Genomic DNA, 20079 nt, shown 5'->3' on the forward strand with positions numbered 1-20079 from the left:
GTTTCCGTAGTGTAGTGGTTATCACGTTCGCCTCACACGCGAAAGGTCCCCGGTTCGAAACCGCGCGGAAACATTTTCAAAACGTCATCCACTAAAAATCAATAAATATAAAACACGCAATATTTCACTCTGTATTGAAATATGAATAAAATACAGAACCGGTATATTTTCCTTTCTCTGTCCAGTTCTGCACACACTCAAACATTACACAGATACCGAAAATATATCTCCCTCACTTCAGTTTCCTGCCCTGCCTGTGCAGAAATCTCCTCTCAAAGCTACTCATTGCGACTGGTTTTTGTTGATTTGTGAGAGATTTTTCAAGGACCCTGAAGAGCTGCCTCGGTTCATAACTATAGTTCTAAACAGCATGGCAACCGCGGCAACAAACACATCCGTTTTTCGAAGTTCGATGTTCCCCAGCTCCCTGATTGAGTGCGGCCACGACAGCAACGACATTCAGGCCGCCTGTCCGGCCCCGCTCCCTCCAATCACAGGTTGCTGGCGGAAGGCCGCAAATACCGCCTCAGACAGCGCAATACTGCCGATCCCTGGGAAACAATATACCACCGAAGCTTTGACAACACATCGCAGGCATCATTTGTCCCGCAAACATAGATACTTGCCAGCTGTTTCAAAGTTTATTGCCTGAACAAGGATTTGATTTCTGCACACTCAAATCACGAGCCGCTTATAGAAATCTCAGAGTCTACCGACTGAGCGACCCAGGCTCAATATACGAAAAAGAACCATTGTACAAATTTATGGTAGGACTCTGAATTATCCTTCGTGAACGGCGAACTGAGTTGAAGATCCCTTTTATAAAATTCTCAGTAACGTGTTGAGGAGAATCCTTGTTTCTGTTGAACATGATGTAAGAAACATGGACAGTGAACTCTTGAGTTTACAATTCTTCTTGTTTGTGCCAAATGTCTTCTCATTCGTTAGCACCAATTAAAATAACCCTTTATCCAGTGGCTCAAAAGCTAAACTTGCCCCACACGGAAGTTGGAAAAGGCCTCTCGACCTTTCATGTATTAACATCTGTAAGCTGAATAATTTCACCCGTTACACAGTGAAACCAGGCAGCAGATTTCCCTTCCAAATTTTCCCCACACGAAACTTCCAACCGATGAATATCCGCTGAACGAAAAGAAGAATTGTGTGTTTGGTTCTTCAGATTTCAAGATTTCGTACAGGGCCCTTTGCCATATCAGCTGACGCGAATCGCCCCCTCTCCCCCTGTAAGCAAGTAAACTCGCACCTACTGTTGTAAGACGGTAGGCCAGAGGAACCCAAGTGCCCACATGGGAACACTAAGAAGCAGATGCGTGACGGAACATACCAGTTGTACCTTGAACTCCGGTCAAAATGTTCGGAGCAAAATGTTCGACTGTTCTCGGTGAGGCTGAAACTCACAACCTGGGCATTTCTGAAGCTGATAAAAGTGCCGCACGCTGACCGCTTGCGCTTCAAGAGCTTCGAGATCTTTCTCCGATTTCTCCAAGAAGCCTCCAATCAAGATGCGCTTCGATAAATATCCGCAATGACCTTTAAAAGCCCTGGAATCTGAAACAAAACCCCAGAAGATAAGAACTTTTAATTATATTTTTATTAACTTAGGGACAATTTTTGATGGTACTTTAAGGAGGATTTGGGGAAAGTGTGAGACGAAACTGGGAAACGCTCCCTGGGATGTCGTTGATTGAAGAGATGGGCGTTATTTCATTTGAAAACCGAGGCTCGGAACTTTCTGATGGAGAAGTGTGACAGAAGATTGTGGTTCGTGACAGTTGCCGGTGAGATCGAGAGGAGAGGGAGAATGGTCAAAGTCACAGCTGTGACAGCTCAAGTGCTCTGCTTATCCGTAATATTTAAAAAGTAATGTACACTACGGGGCAAACCGATTTGGTATCGGTTATCAAAAATACTAAAAGACACGGGGTCAAACGTGGATTCGTAAAGAGGGAACGGATTTAACCGCCAGAGCGAAATAATTCCACATGAATCTGAAGTGTCTTGCGGAAAAGGGAAGTGCGAACTGTTCTGTTCGTGTCATGACTTGAAAGACCCTCCAATTACCGACAGTATCTTTGAACGAGTTGTGTCAGCAAAACCGCGATTGAAGCCGCTTTGCATTTGTCAAACGTGTCGGTGACGATATTGGGGTTAATAAGGGGCGATTTCAATTATTTGAAATATCACTATACGTCATGACCCAAAAATCGACTGTAAAATCGAGTTTTTCCTGTAAGTCGTGAATTGAAGGGAAAGGCGCACCAATCAGATCAGGGAAACGAAGAGCAGAATACGTGAATGAAACTTGTACGATTGAAAATCTCTGTTTGTCGGAAGACTCAGTCCTCAGTGGTAGAGAGGATTGGTGTTTCGAGCAGTTATTCACCAGCCTCAATTTCAGTAATTTCCCGTTTCCTGACAATGAGATGAGTCGAAATGAGCAGGTACAACGAGCCGGTCTGTAACACAGGCCAATGTCTCAGTGCAGCTCATGACCCAGTCACTGGGCTCTATTATAGCCGCTCCTGTCAGCAACACACAAAGAGAAATTGTAAATCTGAAACAGAAAGTGATAATGTATAAAACTTTGTATCAACCACCAGGTTTTCCATCTTTTCGGCTTTTAAAACAATCTGTTTCACAGTTTGTCAAGCCCGAAACAGCCTCTGGGATTTGCTGATTGGAATTTCAATGGGAATTGGGACCGTCACTAATTATCGGAACAAATATACCCGCTGAGGTTTCGGGGTTGTTCCTGGTTTATTTATATCAGTGAGTGACCAATTTTAAACTCGCTGAGGGTCTGAACATAAGGTAAAAGCCTGGGATAGACAAGAGATTCTTCAATGTATCAAGTTAAATTACACTGATTCCACCAACACTGGACATCACATCCCTTAAACATTGTTACCTGTTACTGTATAAAACTGGTGAGGGTGGAAATGGGAAATAGCTGAAAAAACCTTCATTGTATCAAAGTTATTATTATTATTATTAGACAAACAATGTACAGCCTATACCTTCAAAAAGACTCAATGTAAAACCAGTCGCCAGTTCCAGAGCCGCTGTGCCGGTTGTGTGATTTGCATCCGATTCTGACTGACTTAGTATCAGACGCGCTCCCGTCCACAGTAAACGGATGGGGCCGGATCCATAAGAGAAAAATGAGGACCGACCTCCGCATAACCTGTCTTCATAATTTAACCATTTTAGCCCCGGTATCATTCTGGTGAATCTGCGCTGCACTCCCTCCAAGGCCAATATATCCTTCCTGAGATGTGGTGCCCAGAACTGAATGCAATACTTTAAATGGGGTCTCAGCAGAGATTTCTATCTGTAACATACTTCCCCCCTTTGAATACCAGCTTCCTTGAAATAAAGGCCAACATCCCATGAGACATTTAAATTAATTTTTCTCCCATTCCACTGGCTTTGAGCGATTTCTGTACTTGGACCCCTAAATCTCTCTGCTCCTCGACAGTTCCTAGCTTCTCACCATTTAGAAAATACTCTGACCTGTCTTGCTTCAGTCCAAAGTAGATAAACTCACACTTCTCCATATTGAAAGTTTGAACAGACTGGGGCTTTTCTGTACAGAAAAGAGAAGGCTGAGCAGTGACCTGATATAGGACTTTAAGATTATCCAAGGGTTTGATAGGTTGGACGTAGATAAGGTGTTTGCATTTGTGGAGGTGGGGACTCCAAATCATTGAGGCAATGAATATAAGGTAGTCACTATTTAATTCAACATGGCATTCAAGAGGAACACATTCACCCAGAGAGTGGTTAGAATGTTCAATTCGCTCCCACAAGGAGTAGTTTAGGCGAATAGCATGGATTCGTTTACAGCGAAGCTAGATAAACACATGGAGGAGAAAGGAATCTAAGGGGTTGCTCATAGGGTTAGATTAAATGGGGATGGCGGAGGCTTGTTTGCAGCATAAACACCGGCATTGTCTAGTTGGGCCGAATTGCCTGTTTCCGTGATGTACATTCTGTGTAATTCCATGTTACTCCATCTGCCACAGTTTTGCGAACTCTCTTAATTTATCAATTTCCCTTGGCAACTTTATGCTTCCATCTACACGACTCGCTGCGACACCTATCTTGTTGTCAGCGACACACTTGGATACACGGCTCTCTATTCCTTTGTCTACGTCATTTATATACCGGGACTCTGTCTCCCACCTTCTAACCAACTCCCTGCCCATTTCATTAGGTTGCCTCAAATTCTACGCACTGTCATTGTCGTTAACAGTCTCTTATATGGTACCTTATCGAATACCTCTGGAAGTCAATATCATTTAACAACCATGGATACTCCATTATCTACCACGTTCGTTACATCTTCATAAAGTTCAACTAGTTTTGTTAGACTTGACTTATCCTTTACAAATCCATGCTGGCTCTCTCTGATCAATTCATGTTTCTCCAAGTGCTCAATCTTTCTTTCCCTAACAACGGATACTGGCAACTTCCCCACAACGGATGTCAGACTAATGGGTCTATAATTTCCAACATCATCTCTGCTACCCATCCCAAATAATGGAGTGACATTGAAATTGTTTCCATCAAAGGAACAATTCCTGAATCAAGAGAGTTTGAACGATCATGACTAAAGCATGTACAATGTCCTCACCTCGTCCTCTCAGTCCCCTGGGATGGTCACCATCAGGTCCTGGAGATTTGTCTATCTTTAATCTAATTATTTTCTCCATTGTAATTATTTTACTTATACTGAATCCCCTTGATTTATTTATAGTTTTCCTCATATCTTTGATATGTTAGCCTCATTTATTTCTGTGAAGAACGAAGCTAAGTAAGTATTTAGCAACTCTACATTTCATGATTTTCAATTACAATATCACCTCCATCTGTCTTTAAGCGGCCCACATTACTCTAAGCCTCCCTTCTTTCACTTAATATACTGGCAAAAATCTTGACTGTTGTCCTCATTTTCCCTAACAGGTTTTTCTCCTTTTCCCTGTTTGGACCTCTTACGGTTTTTTTATTTTCAGCACCAAAATAAACAATACTTTGCTGTAAAGTTCGTCTCAATAGTTCTTCACTTTCAGACCGAGAATTGTCTAAACCGGGAATTTATTTAATGTAACAAACATAAGTACACGGAATCATCCCTGTATCAACGCACTGATGGACACACAAAGAGAGATGCAGGCAGCATCGGGATGCACAGGTGAACGGACAAGCGAAACAGACAAAGATGAAACGGTCTGAACCCCAAACAGACAGTAACGTATCGCTGATAGATATTAGTGAGAGGAGGTAGGGCTAAGTTATCATGGCTGGGCGCTGTGGCTTAGTTGGTTAAAGCATCTGTCTTGTAAACAGAAGATCCTGGGTTCAACTCCCAGCAGTGCCTTATCCAACTAATTATTTTTACCTGATTTGTGGAATTCAGTGACAAAATGACACTTTGGAATTGGTATTTGTTCAGGTATGAGGAGGAAACGGATATCAGATTGACTCTTCTAAAGCGCCCTTTCATTGTGCAGTCAGACCTCTCATAGAATGTGTCTGTAACGGGTTAACTTGAAGACACGTTCTTGTTTCTGGGCTCGTTGGGGTCAGGGTACAATTCACGATTTGAGGTTCAACCCGGAAGTCGTCCAAATTTGGACCGAGAATTGTGATCTTGACCTGCGCTGAAAATCTTTGCAAAGAGGAAAATGAAGTCCCCAAATCACTCCACCTGAATCTCCAGACCCCGAGGAAATATATCCCAGGCTGTTAACAGAAGCAAGGAAAGAAATAACAGAGGCTCTGACCATAATTTTCCAATCCTCCCTGGTTACAGGTGATATGCCGAAGGATTGGAGGACTGCTAAAGTTGTATTGTTGTCCAAAAAGGGAGAATAGGATAGATCAAGTAATTACAGGCCAGTCAGCCAAACCTTCGTCAGGCTGAAGGTACTCTATTAAATCTACTCTGCACTTCCTCCACGGCCAATACACGGAGGAGAGGACTCTTGACTGACAAGCCTCAGCTCTATCAGGAGAGGGAGACTGACCCACGCTCTCTCTTGCTTCTGGGATGTGCCACTTTTGAAAAAAAAAGGTGAATTTCTCTATATCTTTAAACGCTCTGACTCACTGCACACGATTTAAAGTGTATTGTGGGACGCTGTGAGTGTCTCTGTACCTGTATACTCTCTGACTCACTGCACGGATATTTAATGTGTACTGTAGGACAGTATGTGAGTATCTCTGGCTCTCTGCACGGGTATTGAAAGTGTATTGTAGGATGGTGTGTGTGTGTTTATGCCTTTATACTCTCTGTCTCTCTGCACAGCATTGACAGTGTATTGTAGGATGGTGTGTGTGTCTTCATGCCTTTATACTCTCTGTCTCTCTGCACAGCATTGACAGTGTATTGTAGGATGGTGTGTGTGTCTTCATGCCTTTATACTCTCTGTCTCTCTGCACAGCATTGACAGTGTATTGTAGGATGGTGTGAATGGGATGAGGGTCAGTGGGGCGAAGTGCAGCCGATTGGGAGCAGCGCCCGTTTGCGGGGTGAGAATTGCACGCTTGATTTTCTCGCTCCCTTCTATCTTTCTTTCTCTCTTTCTTTCTTTCACCTCCCTCTCTCCCATTCCTCTTCTTTCTTTCTTTTTCTTTCTGCCCCAGCACATTTGTCTGTATCCTGTTTTTGTTCTCTCACGTGTCTCTGTTGGATGATCCGAAATTCAGACCCGCCGCTTCTTCCAGCTTTTCCTTACTTCCACAATCATGGTCTATTTCATTGAGACTTTACTGCGGCCTTGCCGACTCAAACATTCACTTTCACATTCTTACGCCTTTAAGTTTGCTCTCCATCGACTGCTGTTTCTCGGGGGCACATGTCCCGTTCGCATCAATGTTCATTTGTGACTTGAAACCAGTCGATACATTTTGATCTGCCTGTCTGCTCCAGAGACAAGCTCGAAGAAAGCAGGGCTGGCATTCGGAAGTACAGCGCATACTTTTCCGTGAAATTTCCATGGGGTATCTTGTGATACGGGGGATGTTAACTGAAGAACTGGGTTTTGTTTTCATGGACGTTGGCGCTTTTCCCCGAGCAGTTGATGTGCGGGAGAGACGGGCGGCGATACATAGCTGCGAATGACGGCTGAAAGGTGCATTTTTGGCAATTTGGGCGATGCAGTCAGGTCGGAAATGTTCCGCTTGATCTTAATAGGTCTGTGGAAATGTCCGATTGAAAAGGAATGAGGAGAAATGAGAAGAGCGGCAATGGTGAAAAGGTGTCGATAACAGGAGGTTGGCCGTGAGCGAAAGGTCCTTTGAAAGCTCGGCGCGGAGGAGATTTTGTTCGGAAACCACAGACTTTAAGCGCGTGAGGAAAGTGAAGTGTGAGCTGCGTCCTTGGGTCAAATTGGGTGTTTTCAGGAAAACAGCCATTGTGGAATCACAAAAATGAAAATAGAAAATGCTGAGCAGGTCAGGCAGCACCTGTGGCGAAAGAACCAGAGGAAACGTTTCAGCTCCATGACCTGAATCATCAGATCTGAATGGTTCAACATTTGCGTGAGTAATTGCGCTGTCTCAGATGCTGGCTTCCATCTCTGAATTATGTGGGTTCGAATCTCACTGCTGCTAGAATTTGTGCACCCTTTCATTTTGGCCGCCTCACCAAAAACCCTTCTTTGATAAGAAGTGCTTTTCCGCATTGCTGGTTTACACCTGTTTGCACAATTCAGCAAAGTCTGGATTGCCACCCAACTGTTTCTTAGACGGAGGTGTTGGGAGTGTAAGGGGTGATCTCGGCGAAGTATCAATCAATGTGCACAATGGCGCCCTGGTGAACCGAGTACCTCCTATAGTCAGTATAATATAAAAGATATGCACCATAATTATGAATTTCTTCTTTGCATCACACTAGGATTTATTATCAGGGAATGGACATGAGCAGGTCGATTTACGTCACGCTCCGGTCGCTTCGCATCGCCTCCCACAAATAGAATAGAATCAAAGAAAGGTCACAGCACGAAAAGAGGCCATTCGGCACATCGAGTCCGTGCCGGCTCTCTGCAAGTGCAACCCAGACAGACCCACTCCCCCACCCTATACCTGTAGCCCTCTATTCTCTTTCGTTTCAAATACTTATCCAGTTCCTTATTGAAGACCATGAGTGAATCTGCCTCCACCACCCCCTCGGGCGGTGTATTCCAGATCCTAAACACTCGCTGTGGAGAAAAGTTTTTCCTCATGTCACCTTTGGTTCTTTTGCCAAACACCTTAAATCGATGTTCTCTGGTCCTTGAACCTTCCGCCAATGGGAACAGTTTCTCTCTATCGACATCATTCATGATTTTGAATAACTCTATCAAATCTCCTCGGAACCGTCTCTGTCCCAAGCAGAACAACCCCAGCTTCTCCAATCTATCCATGAAACTTATGCCCCTCATCCCTGGAATCATTACAGTAAATCTCTTCTGTGGGGATTCGGAATTAACATCGCCGAATCCCCCACCATCAACATACTAGTGGTCACCATTAACCAGACATTTAACTGGGCCAGCTGCAGCAACATTGTGGCGACAAGAGCAGGTCAGAGGCTGGATATTCTGCGCCAAGTGACTCACCTTCTAACTCTCTAAAGACGTTCAACCATCGACAAGGCGCAAGTTGAGTGAGTTGGAATACTCATGTGATGGTCATCGACCTGAAACGTTAACACTGTTTCTATGTCAAAAGATTCTGCCTGACCTGCTGAGTTTAGACACATTTGCAGTTTTTATTTCAGATTGGCAACATAGCCAGTATTTTCATTTTGAAAGGGGTTTCGCATGTTTTCGTATGCGACGAGGTGGCCGAGAGGTTAAGGCGATGGACTGCTAATTCATTGTGCTTTGCACACGTGGGTTCGAATCCCATCCTCGTCGTTATTAAGCTTAAGTTTTGTTTCTCTCATTCAGTGCACCCAGAAGGTCTGGTCAATGTCCCATCCTTCTCGAAACGGCAAACGGTGGGTTTTGCATTGTTTGCTGAAATCAGCAACAGTTCCTTCCAGGAAGGTGTTGAGATTGTAAGGTCGCGAAATATCAGATTGTACATTGGTGTCATTGTAAAAAGAGTAAATCTTATGGTCAACGTAAGAGAAACTTACGTCCCATAATTATGATTTATGTCCGGATCATTCCGTGTCGGTGTCTGATTAAAAGGGATGTGCTGTAAGTCCCGAATCATTCTGTGTGCGTTTTACCCGATTTTCTTGATACCTTTTTGCTTCTGAAATGAAATGACGATCCTCTCTCGAGAAAAAGGTTCACCGCCTGCATCGGGCAACTGTAAGGAAAAATAACAAAAACTGATGAGACCAAGTTCATTCTGCTGGGCTTCCATCCCAATCTCCGCACTCTATCCCCCATTCAGTCCCACACCCGCCTGGACATTATAATCTGCGATATTCATAAGGGAATGAAGAAGCAGAATATCACGGTTATAATGTTCTTCGTTGATCAACACTGAATAGCTTCAATTGCAATGATTCAGAAGGTAATCATAGAATCATAGAATCTTACATCACAGAAGGAGGCCATTCGGCCGTCGTGACAGTGCCGGCTTTTTCGAAGACATGTCCAAATTAGACTCACACCCCAGATTTTTCCCAATAATCCTGCAAATGAATCCTCTTCAATTATGTCCAATTGCCTTTTGAATGATCCCATGGAATCGGCTTCCACCATCCTTTCAGGAAGTGCGTTCCTGATCTTAACAACCCTCTGTGTGAAAATAATTCTCCTCAATTCCCCTCTAGTTCTTTTGCCAATTATTTTAAATCTGTGACCTCTGGTTACCGAACCACTTGCCAGAGGAAACCGTTTCTCCCTACTTGCTCTTTCAAAACCCCTCATTATTTTGAATACCTCTATTAGGTCTCCCGTTAACCATCTCTGCTGTAAGGAGAACAATCCCAGCTTCTCCAATCTCTCCAAATAACTGAAGTCCCTCATCCCTGGTATCATCCAGGTCAACCTGCTCTGAATCCTCTTCAATCCCTTTTCATCCTAAAGTGTGGTGCCCAGATCTGTACAATATACTCCAGATGAGACCTAAACACTGATTTGTAAGGATTAGTATGATTTCCATTTTTTGTATTCAATGCCCCTATTTACAAAGCGAAGTATCCCATATGCTATCTTAACCGCCTTATCAACTTGCCCTGTTTTCTGAATATGAACCACCAGGTTCCTCTGCTCTTGGAACCCCCCATAAATTGTTCCATTTAGATTATACTGTCTCTCCATGTTCTTCTTCGAAAAGTGCATCACTTCACACTGATCGGCGTTAAATCTGTCACGTGACCGCCCATTTCACCAGTCTGTCCATGTCCTCCTGAAGTCTGCTATTATCATGCTCACTATTTACTACGTTGCCAAGTTCTGTATCATCCGCAAACTTCGAAATTGTATTCCCTATTCCCACATCCAAGACATTTATATATAACAAGAAAAGCAATAGTCCTAATACCGACCCCTGGGGGATTCCACTGCATATTTTTCCCCAGTCAGAAAAACATCCGTTCACCACTACTCTCTGCCTCCTATCCCCCAGCCTATTACTTGCCCACGTTACCACCGGCCCTTTAATCCCACGTGCTTCTAGTTTTCGAATAAGTCTGAATTTCTAAAATGTGTCCTGAAAATAACTGTAACCCCGTAATTTTATTGTTAAACAATGAGAATACAGATATTAGGACCGGATGATAGATCGGGTTCATTCCCATTATCCGCAGGTGACGGGACCCGAGCAGGGGAAATCCCATCTCGGTTTATATTTTCCGAAAACGGAGACGGAAAATAGCAAAACTCAATCCGTCGAAATCCAACAATTGGACGAAGAACCGACAGCCTTTTCCCATCCCGGGTTTGCAGACCTGGCTGTTGAAGGAAGCCTGATAAGTCCATTAGGGATCAACAACGAAAGTGAAGAAACGCAGACAGAGATAGAGAGATACATGCAAAGAAAAATAGTATAAATCTCCAATTCTGTGATTGAGCAGAATTTAGGTGGCAGCTGAAAGGAAATTCTTCGCATGCCGTGAAATCTTAGACGTGTACATCGGGCTGGAATCTTACATTATTTCTGAAAAAAGTAAACACTGCCTGGTAACTACAGCTCTTATTTATTTGACCATTTTACAGTGGCGGTGTGAAGTGATTTCGAATCTCAGTGAATTTCAAGACCATGCTTGACCCACTCGTTTGGTCACCCACAGGTAGCACGCGGTTGGAGACTGCGCAGGATAATCACAGGAACTCTGCCAGACTGCATGTTCCAGACTTGTATCCAACGCTCCACGTGCAGCCTGCAGCCGTGTGTGGATTGGTGGTTGAGTGTAGAACCCTCGCCTGCCGACGGGAAACCAGGGGTTTGGTTCCAGGCCAATGCAGCTTCCTTTACCTTTTGTATCTGTACCCATGAGATCGCCTGAATTGGGATAAATTCATGTGCCGGCTTCAATCTGTACAACTTCTTGAAAGATCATCTTCATTTCGTCGACGTGTCTTTCGTGGACAAACCCTCTGCATTCTGTCCTCTGGTGTTCAAACATGCTCGGCTGGAGATAAGTCAAACCTGCCTTCTGTACTTGCTTCAAAGATGCGAGAAGCCAATTGGTGGTTTTTGACGAAAAATGGGGACGCAAGGGGGCTCATCCGGGATTTGAACCAGTGAAACTCCCTGAGCGAGAATCAGATCCAAATTCCAACTGGTAACAGAGCCGTGCAGCCACTGTAAAAGTTCACTGCCACGCAGCCGATCCGCCATCCTTTCAGAACACCATGGCCATCCAAACTCGCTTTCTTGTACGATATACGATGTAGAGCAATATCAGGTTCTAAACTAATTATTTCAGATCAACAATATTAGTCTCTCTTTATCAAATTTGTTTTGAATGTACGACTTGTATTATCAAGTAACACTTTACAGAATGAATTACTCTGAAAAGACATTGTCGTCTGTCTCGGCATCGTCATAGTTTGCACTCCACCATAAGTACACTTTACTCAAATTGCTGCTTTCATTCACCATTCGAACGAAGAGCCATGAATGTGGAAACATTAGTTACGAATTTATCAGCTGGGTTGCACCTTTCCTTTTCCTACTTCCTCAGTCTTTTTTTTCTTTACCCTTCTCTGCTATTGTTGCAGGTTAGATCAGCCATCGCCGTTCAGGGAAGCCTGAGAAGTCCATTGTGGACAATACAGAGAGACAAGAGACGGAGACATGGAGAGATAGAGAGATGCAGGCAAAGAAAATAAAGAGTATAAATGTCAGGTTTTGCAAACTAGCAGAATTTATGTTACAGATTGGGAGAGATTCCTTCTTGGGTCTTGAAATCTTGCAAGAGAAGATTGGACACAAGTTAAAAGCACCGTCCTCGCTGGAGAATCTCTCATTCTGGGAGAGAGATAAATGCGGTCAATTAACTCCAATTAATCTATTTCAGCACTGAAGGGATCTTTAAACAGTAGCTCTGCGATCAGAATTCAAACCTGGGCAGGAAAACCTCAATTGAATTTTGAGTCCAACGCTTTAAACACTCGGCCACCGCAGGTGTAAACGGCATGTTCATTCAGATCGGATTCCAAATGGACACATGCTGCTGTTACAAACGCGCGCATTGATGGTGCTTGGGGTCGAATTCTTACTTGTGACGCTGGAGACCTTGGTTCGATTCCCGATACAATGCAGGATCATTCTGTAACAATGAGGAGCTGAAGAGCAAAAGTATACTATTTTGCCCCTCGAGCCTCATGCGCAATTCAGTGAGATCCTGGTTGATATGTAACCGAACTGCATATTATCGCCTTAGCCCCATGTCCCTTAATGCCTTTGGTTAACAAAAATCTATCAATTTCAGTTTTACAATTAACAATTGAGTTCGCATCAACTGCCGTTTGCGGAAGAGAGTTCCAAACTTCGACCTCCCTTTGCTTGCAGAGGTGTTTCCCAACTTCACTCCTGAAAGTCCTGACCCGAATATTTAGGCTATGTCCCCGAGTCCGAGACACGCTAACGGGTGGAAATCTTTTTTTTTTCTATTTACCCCATCAGTTCCCCTTAATATTTTGAAATGTTCGATCAAATCAGCACTTAATCGACTGAATTCGAAGCAAACCCGAGTTTATGTAATCTCTCCGCGTAATTTAAACTGTGGAGTCCAGGCAACATTCTAGTAAATCGACGCTGCACTCCCTTCATAGCCAATATATCCTTCCTAAGGTGCGTTGCCCAGAACTGAAGTCAATACTCCAGGTGTGGTCCAACCAGAGCTTTGTGTAACTGTGTCATAATGCCTATCCCCTTGAATCTAGTCCTCTGGATATAAAGACCAACATTCCATTAACCTTTTTGATTATTTTTTGTACCTGTCCATGACATTTTAATGATGTGTGTTCATGGACCCCTAAGTCTTTTTGGACCTCCACTGTTTCGAGCTTTTCACCATTTCTAAAGTCCTCTGATTTATCCTTTTAGGTCCAAAGTGGATGACCTCACACTTGACGAAATTCATATCGATTTGCACAATTTTGCACATGCATTTATTATATTAATGCCTCTCTGTAATTTTATGCTTTCATCTGCACTGCTGACAATGCTGCCCATCTTGGTGTCATCGGCAAACTTGGATATGTGGCTTTCTATCCCGTCATCAAATATCCGTCTGAATTGGGAAAAATCCAAATTCAGCTTCAATTTCCTCATCATCTTGAGACATTTTATTTGCTTCATGTGTATTGCGTCGACGAAACTTCGGCATTCAGTCCACTGGAGCTCAAACATCCTCCGGATATAATTCAGTTCCACCAACAGCAAAACTGAAAAGATGTGACTTTTCACCAATTGTCTAAACACATACGGCCTCGTCCGGGACTTGAACCCGGGACCTTTCGCATATCACTCAATGAAACTCCCTAAGCGAGAATCATACCCCTAGACCAACGAGCCGCTGTTACTTTAGTTGTGCAGCCAGTGTAAAAGTTGGTTGCGTCTCACAGCCGATCGCCCATCCTTTCAGACCACTTCGATCCATTCAATCTCGTTTTCTGTTCGGGTGGACAGCAATATCAAGTTGTGCACCAACTATCTCCATTCACCAATATTAGTCTCCCTTTACCAAATTGCTTTCGAGTGCACGACTTGAGATATCAAGTAAGACGTTTCAGAATTAGTTGCTCTTAAAATACATTGCTTGTGAGGATACTCAGAGTCGTGTCGATTTATGGCACGCTCTGTTCCCTTTGCATTGCAACCAACACATAGAATTGAATCATAGAAAGCTTACAGCACGGAAAGAGGCCATTCGCGCCATCGAGTCCGTGCGAGATCTCTGCAAGAGCAATCCAGCTAGAACCACTCCCCCGCCTTTCCCCGAAGCCCTGCATTTTGTTTCCTTTCAAGCACTTATCCAGCTCCCCTTTGAAGGCCATGATTGAATCTGCCTCCATCACACCCTCGGGCAGTGCATTCGAGATCCGAACCTCTCGCTGTGTAAAAAAGTTTTTCCTCATGTCACCTTTGGTTATTTTGCCAATCACTTTAAATCTATGTCCTCTGGTTCTTGACCCTTCCGCCAATGGGAACAGTTTCTCTCCATCTTCTGTGCCGAGAACCTTCATGATTTTGAATACCTCTATCAAATCTCTACAAAACCGTCTCTGTTCCAAGGAGAACAACCTCAGATTCTCCGGTCTATCCACGTGAGTAAAGTCCCTCATCCCTGGAATTATGATAGTATTTTTTTCTGCACCCCCTCGAAGGCCTTCACATCTTTCCTGAAGTGCGGTGTCCCGAACCCCACACAAAATTTCAGTTGTGTTCGAACCAGTGTGTTATAAAGTTTCATCCTGACTTCTATACTTTTGTACTTTTGTACTCTATACATCTATTACTAAAGCCCAGGATCCCGTATGCTTTTTAACCGCTTTCTCAACCTGCCCTGCCACATTCAATGATTTGTACACATAAACTCCTCTTTGTTCCTCTACCGCTTTTACATTTGTGCCCTGGAGTTTATTTTGCCTCTCCTCGTTTTTCCGACCGAAATGTATCACTTCGCATTTTTTTGCGTTAAATTTCATCTGCCCCGTCTCCGCCCATGCCACCAGCCTGTCCATATCCTTTGAAGTCTATCACTATCCTTATCACTGTTTGCTACCCTTCCAAGTTTTGTTTCATCTGCAAATTTTGAAATTGTGCTCTGTGCACTCAAGTCCAAGTCATTAATATATATCAAGAAAAGCAGTGGTCCAAGCACTGATCCCTGGGGAACGCCACTGTACACCTCTCGCCAGTTCGAAAAACAACAGTTCATCAGTAATCTGTTTCCTGCTGTTCGTCAATTCTGCATTCATGTTGTTTCTGCCCCGTTTATTCCATGGGCCGCAATCTTGATGAGAAGCCCACCATGCGGCACTTTAGCAAACACCTTTTGAAAGTCCTTATACACCACATCAACTAAATTGCCCTCATCTATCCTCTCTGTTACCTCATCAAAAAACTCTAAGAGGTCAGTTAACCACGATTTGCCTTTAACAAATCCGTGCTGCCTTTCCCTAATCAATCCACCCTCGTCCAAGTGGCTATTAATTCTGTCCCGGGTTATCGTTTCCAAACGTTTCCCCACCACTGAGGTTAAACTGACTGGCCTATAATTGCTGGGTTTAGCCGTACACCCTTTTTTGGACAAGGGTGTAACCTTTGCAATTTTCCAGTCCTCTGGCACCACCCACATATCTAAGGATGTTGGTAGATTATGGCCAGTACCTCCGCAATTTCCACCCTTACTTCCCTCAGCAACTGAGCATGCATCCCATCCGGACCGGGTGGCTTATCTACTTTAAGTACAGCCAGCCGTTCAAGTGCCTCTTCCTCATCAATTTTTAGACCATCCAGTATCTCAACGATCACTTCCTCTGCTGAGACTCTGGCAGCACCTTCTTGGTAAAGACAGATGCAAAGTACTCATTTGGTACCCAGGCCATCCCCTCTGCCTCCATGAGTAGACCTCCTTTTTCGTGCCGAATCGGCCTCACCCCTCCTCTGACTACCCATTTACTGTTTACATGCCTGTCGAAGTCTTTTGGATTCCCTTTTATGTTGGCCGTCAGTCTATAGTCATATTTCTCTTTGCCTCTCATTCCCTTTTTCACTTCTCCTCTGAACTCCCTAAATTCGGCCTGCTGAATTAACGCATAAAAAAAGTCAGCATTTCTTTCAGCCGGAAACAGAAAGTAACTGGTTGATTAATGGCGATTTGAACAAATATTCGTCTTTTTTACAGAGTTGAATGAGTTTTGAGAAATTAATACAGTGAACTAATACAGTAAAGTTGAATTCCTGATCGGGAACCGCCTCAGACAGCGCATTACTGCCCATCCCTGGGAAACAAGATACTATCGAAACTTTGACAACACATCTCAGGTCCCCCTACAAAGTCACAGCTTGCCAGCTGTTCCGAAATTTGGAGCCTGGACAGGGAGTTCAACGCTGGACCTTCAGCTCACTGCCCACTTTAAAAGTCTGATACTCTACCGACTGAGCTACCCAGGCTCGATACCACATAAGCTCCCATCGTACATATTCATGGGAGATCTCTGAATTATCCCTGCAGTCGTCGAACGAGGGTGAGGTCCGTTTGATAAAATTCTCAGCAACGTGTAGAGGAGAATCCTTGTTCCTGTTGAACAAGATGTAATAAACATGAACAGTGAACTCGTGAGTTTACAATTCTTCTTGTTTGTGCCAAATGTCTTGTCATTCGTTAGCAGCAATTAAAATAGCACTTTACCCAGCGGCTCAAAAGCTGAACTTGTCCCACACGGGAGTTGGAAAAGGCATCTCGACCTTTCAGCGTATTAACATATGTAAGCTGAATAATTTCACCCGTTACACAGTGAAACCAGGCAGCATATTTCTCTTCCAAATTTTCCCAACACGAAACTTCCAACCGATGAATATCGGTTTAAAGAAAAGAAGAATTGTGTGTTTGGTTCTTTAGATTTAAAGATCTTGTACCGGCCCCTTTGCCATATGAGCTGCCGCTAAAAGCCCCCTCTCCCCCTGTGAACAAGTAAACTGGCACTTGCTATTGAAAGACGGTAGGCCAGAGGAACCCAAATTCCCACATGGGAAAACTAAGAAATCGATTGTTGACCTCCATACGTTTGTCCCACAAGAGCGTATTGTAAAAACGACTGGTTGTTAACAAGTTGCTTTATGGAAGATACCATTTCTACCTTGAACTCCGATCAAAATGTTCGGAGTAAAAGATTTGATTGTTTTAGAAGACGCTCGAACTCACAACCTGGTCATTTCTGGAGCCCATACTGCTATAAATAAGTATCGCACGCTTAACAATTGTGCAACACGAGAGCAGCGAACAACCGACAGCATCAGCGCTCCTGCCAAACAGCTTTATTTTCGGTTTCTCAATTATTATGATGTGGAGATGCCGGTGATGGACTGGGGTTGACAATTGTAAACAATTTTACAACACCAAGTTATAGTCCAACAAATTTATTTTAAATTCCAAATTTAAAATAAATTTGTTGGACTATAACTTGGTGTTGTAAAATTGTTCTCAATTATCACTTCGAGATCTTTCTCAAACACAAGCCTCCAATCAAGATGCGCTTCGTTGAATAACAATTCCTAAATCAAGAGAGTTTTGATCAATCATGACTAAAGCATGTACAATTTCCTCACCTGTTCCATTTCATCCCCTGGGGTGGAAACCATCAGCTCCTGGAGATTTGTCTATCTTTCGCCTCCTCATTTTCTCCATTGCCATCATTTTACTTATACTGAATCCCCTTGATTTATTAACAGTTTTCCTCGTGTCTCTGGTATGTTAGCGTCATCCATTTCTGTGACGACCGATGCAAAGCAAAAATTTAGCAACTCTGCCATTTCCTGATTTTCAATTGCAATATCACCTCCATCTGTCTTTTAGCAGCCCACATTACTCTCAGCCTCCCTTCTTTCTCTTAATATACTCGTAAAAACCTTGAGAGTTGTCCTCATTTTAAATCATAAGTTTTTCTCCTTTTCCCTTTTTGCTCCTCTTACGATTTTTTTAGTTTCAGCACCACAATAAACAACACTCCGCTGTGAAGTTCGGCTCAATAGTTCTCCAATGTCAGAGCGAGAATTGTCTGAAGCCCTGATTTATTTAATGTCACAAATACAATCACACATAATCATCCATGTATCAACGCACTGAAGGATACACAAAGATAAACTCAGCGAGAAATGCAGTCAGTGTCGGGATGCACAGGTGAACGGACTAGCGAAATGGACAGAGACAAAACGGCCTGAACCCCCAACATTGAAGTGTCGCTGATAGATATTAGTGAGGAGGTGGGGGCCCCATATTATCAATTGGCGCTGTGGCTTAGTTGGTTAAAGCATCTGTCTAGTAAACAGGAGATCCTGGGTTCAATTCCCAGCAGTGCCTTGTGCAGCTCGTTATTTTACCTAATTTATGGAATAAAGCGACAAAATAACAATGTGGTGTTCGGATTTGTTCAGGTTTCAGGAGGAAACGGATAACAGAATGACTGTTCAAAAACGCCCTTTCATTCCACAGACAGACCTCTCAGAGAATGTGTCAGCAACACGTTAATTTGAGGACACGTTCTTTTTTCTAGGCTCGTTGGGATCGGGATATAATTCACGATTTGATGTTCAAAGCCGGAAGACACCCTAATTTGGACCAAGACTTGTGATCTTGACCTGCGGGACAAACGTTTGCAAAGAGGAAAAAGAAGTCCTCAAATCGCTCGACCTGAATCTGCAGGCCCAGATGAAATATATCCCAGGATGTTAACAGAAGCAAGGAAGGAAATAGCGGAGGCTCTGACCATCATTTTCCAATCCACCCTGGCAAAAGGTGTCGTGTAGGAGGATTTGATGATTGCTAACGTTGTACCATTGTTTAAAAAGGGAGACAGGGATAGATCGAGTAAATACAGGCCAGTCGGCCTAAACTCGAGCTGAAGTATGAATCGTCATTTAGAAAGGCACGGATTAATCAAGGAGAGTCAGCGTGGATTTGTTAAGGGATGGTCGTTTGAATTGAATTATTTGAGGAGGTATCAAGGAGGATCGATGAGGGTATCGCGATTGATGTAGTCAACATGGATTTTAACGAGGCTTTTGACAAAGTCCTACAGGGCAGATTTGTCAAAAATGTAAAAGCCCATTGGATCCAAGGGACATTGGCAAGTTGAATCCAAGATTGGCTGAGCAGCAGGAAGCAAGCGGTTGTGGTCGACGGGTGCTTTTGTGACTGGAAGGCTGTTTCGAGTGGGGTTCCATGCGGCTTCGTACTAGGTCCCTGCTTTTCATGGTACAGATCATTGATTTAGACTGAAATGTAGGGGGCATGATGAAGAAATTTGCAGATGATACAAAAATTGGTCCTGTGGTTGATAGTGAGGAGGAAAGCTGTCGACTGCAGGAAGATATCCATAGAGCGGACAGGTGGATAGAAAAGTGGCAAATGCAATTCAATCTGAAGAAGTGTGAGGTAATGCATTTAGTTGCGGGGGGGGGGGGGGGGAAGGCAAGGGAGTGTACAATAAACATTGTAATTAATTTGCCATTGACACGCCCATTCTGCAAATTTACTAATGTCTTCCTTTGTTATTCGCATTTTTCCTTTGTATTAACTACAGCTCGCAATTAGGTGTCGTCCCTAAATTTTGAAATTGTACTTCCGATTCCAGTGTACAAATCATAAATGTAAATTGTGAACAGCAGTGGTCCCAGCACCGATAAATTTTGAAAAACAGTGGTCCCAGCACCGATAAATTTTGAAAAACAGTAGTCCCAGCACCGATAAATTTTGAGCAACAGTGGTCCCAGCACGGATAAATTGTGAACAGTGGTCCCAGCACCGATCAATTGTGAACAGCAGTGGTCCCAGCATGTATAAATTGTGAACAACTGTGTTTCCAGGAATTTTGAAATTGAACTGCAGTTGAAACTTTTGCATCAAAGGAAATAACGTCCCCAAATCGCTCGACC

The 20079-nt window shown here is 43.5% G+C and overlaps 4 non-coding genes across 4 annotated transcripts; all 4 read left to right on the forward strand.

The window, feature by feature from the left end:
* trnav-cac (transfer RNA valine (anticodon CAC)) lies at positions 1 to 73 on the forward strand. The gene has a single exon. It is a non-coding gene; the product is annotated as a tRNA-Val (tRNA).
* Positions 74 to 5327: 5254 nt separating this feature from the next.
* Positions 5328 to 5401, forward strand: trnat-ugu (transfer RNA threonine (anticodon UGU)). The gene has a single exon. It is a non-coding gene; the product is annotated as a tRNA-Thr (tRNA).
* A 3441-nt stretch (positions 5402 to 8842) lies between these two features.
* On the forward strand, positions 8843 to 8924 carry trnas-gcu (transfer RNA serine (anticodon GCU)). The gene has a single exon. It is a non-coding gene; the product is annotated as a tRNA-Ser (tRNA).
* A 9507-nt stretch (positions 8925 to 18431) lies between these two features.
* On the forward strand, positions 18432 to 18505 carry trnat-agu (transfer RNA threonine (anticodon AGU)). Its single transcript has one exon. It is a non-coding gene; the product is annotated as a tRNA-Thr (tRNA).
* The last annotated feature ends 1574 nt before the right edge of the window (positions 18506 to 20079 follow it).

The sequence above is a fragment of the Heptranchias perlo genome, chromosome 20 (assembly GCF_035084215.1).
Source record: "Heptranchias perlo isolate sHepPer1 chromosome 20, sHepPer1.hap1, whole genome shotgun sequence".
Lineage (NCBI taxonomy): Eukaryota > Metazoa > Chordata > Chondrichthyes > Hexanchiformes > Hexanchidae > Heptranchias > Heptranchias perlo.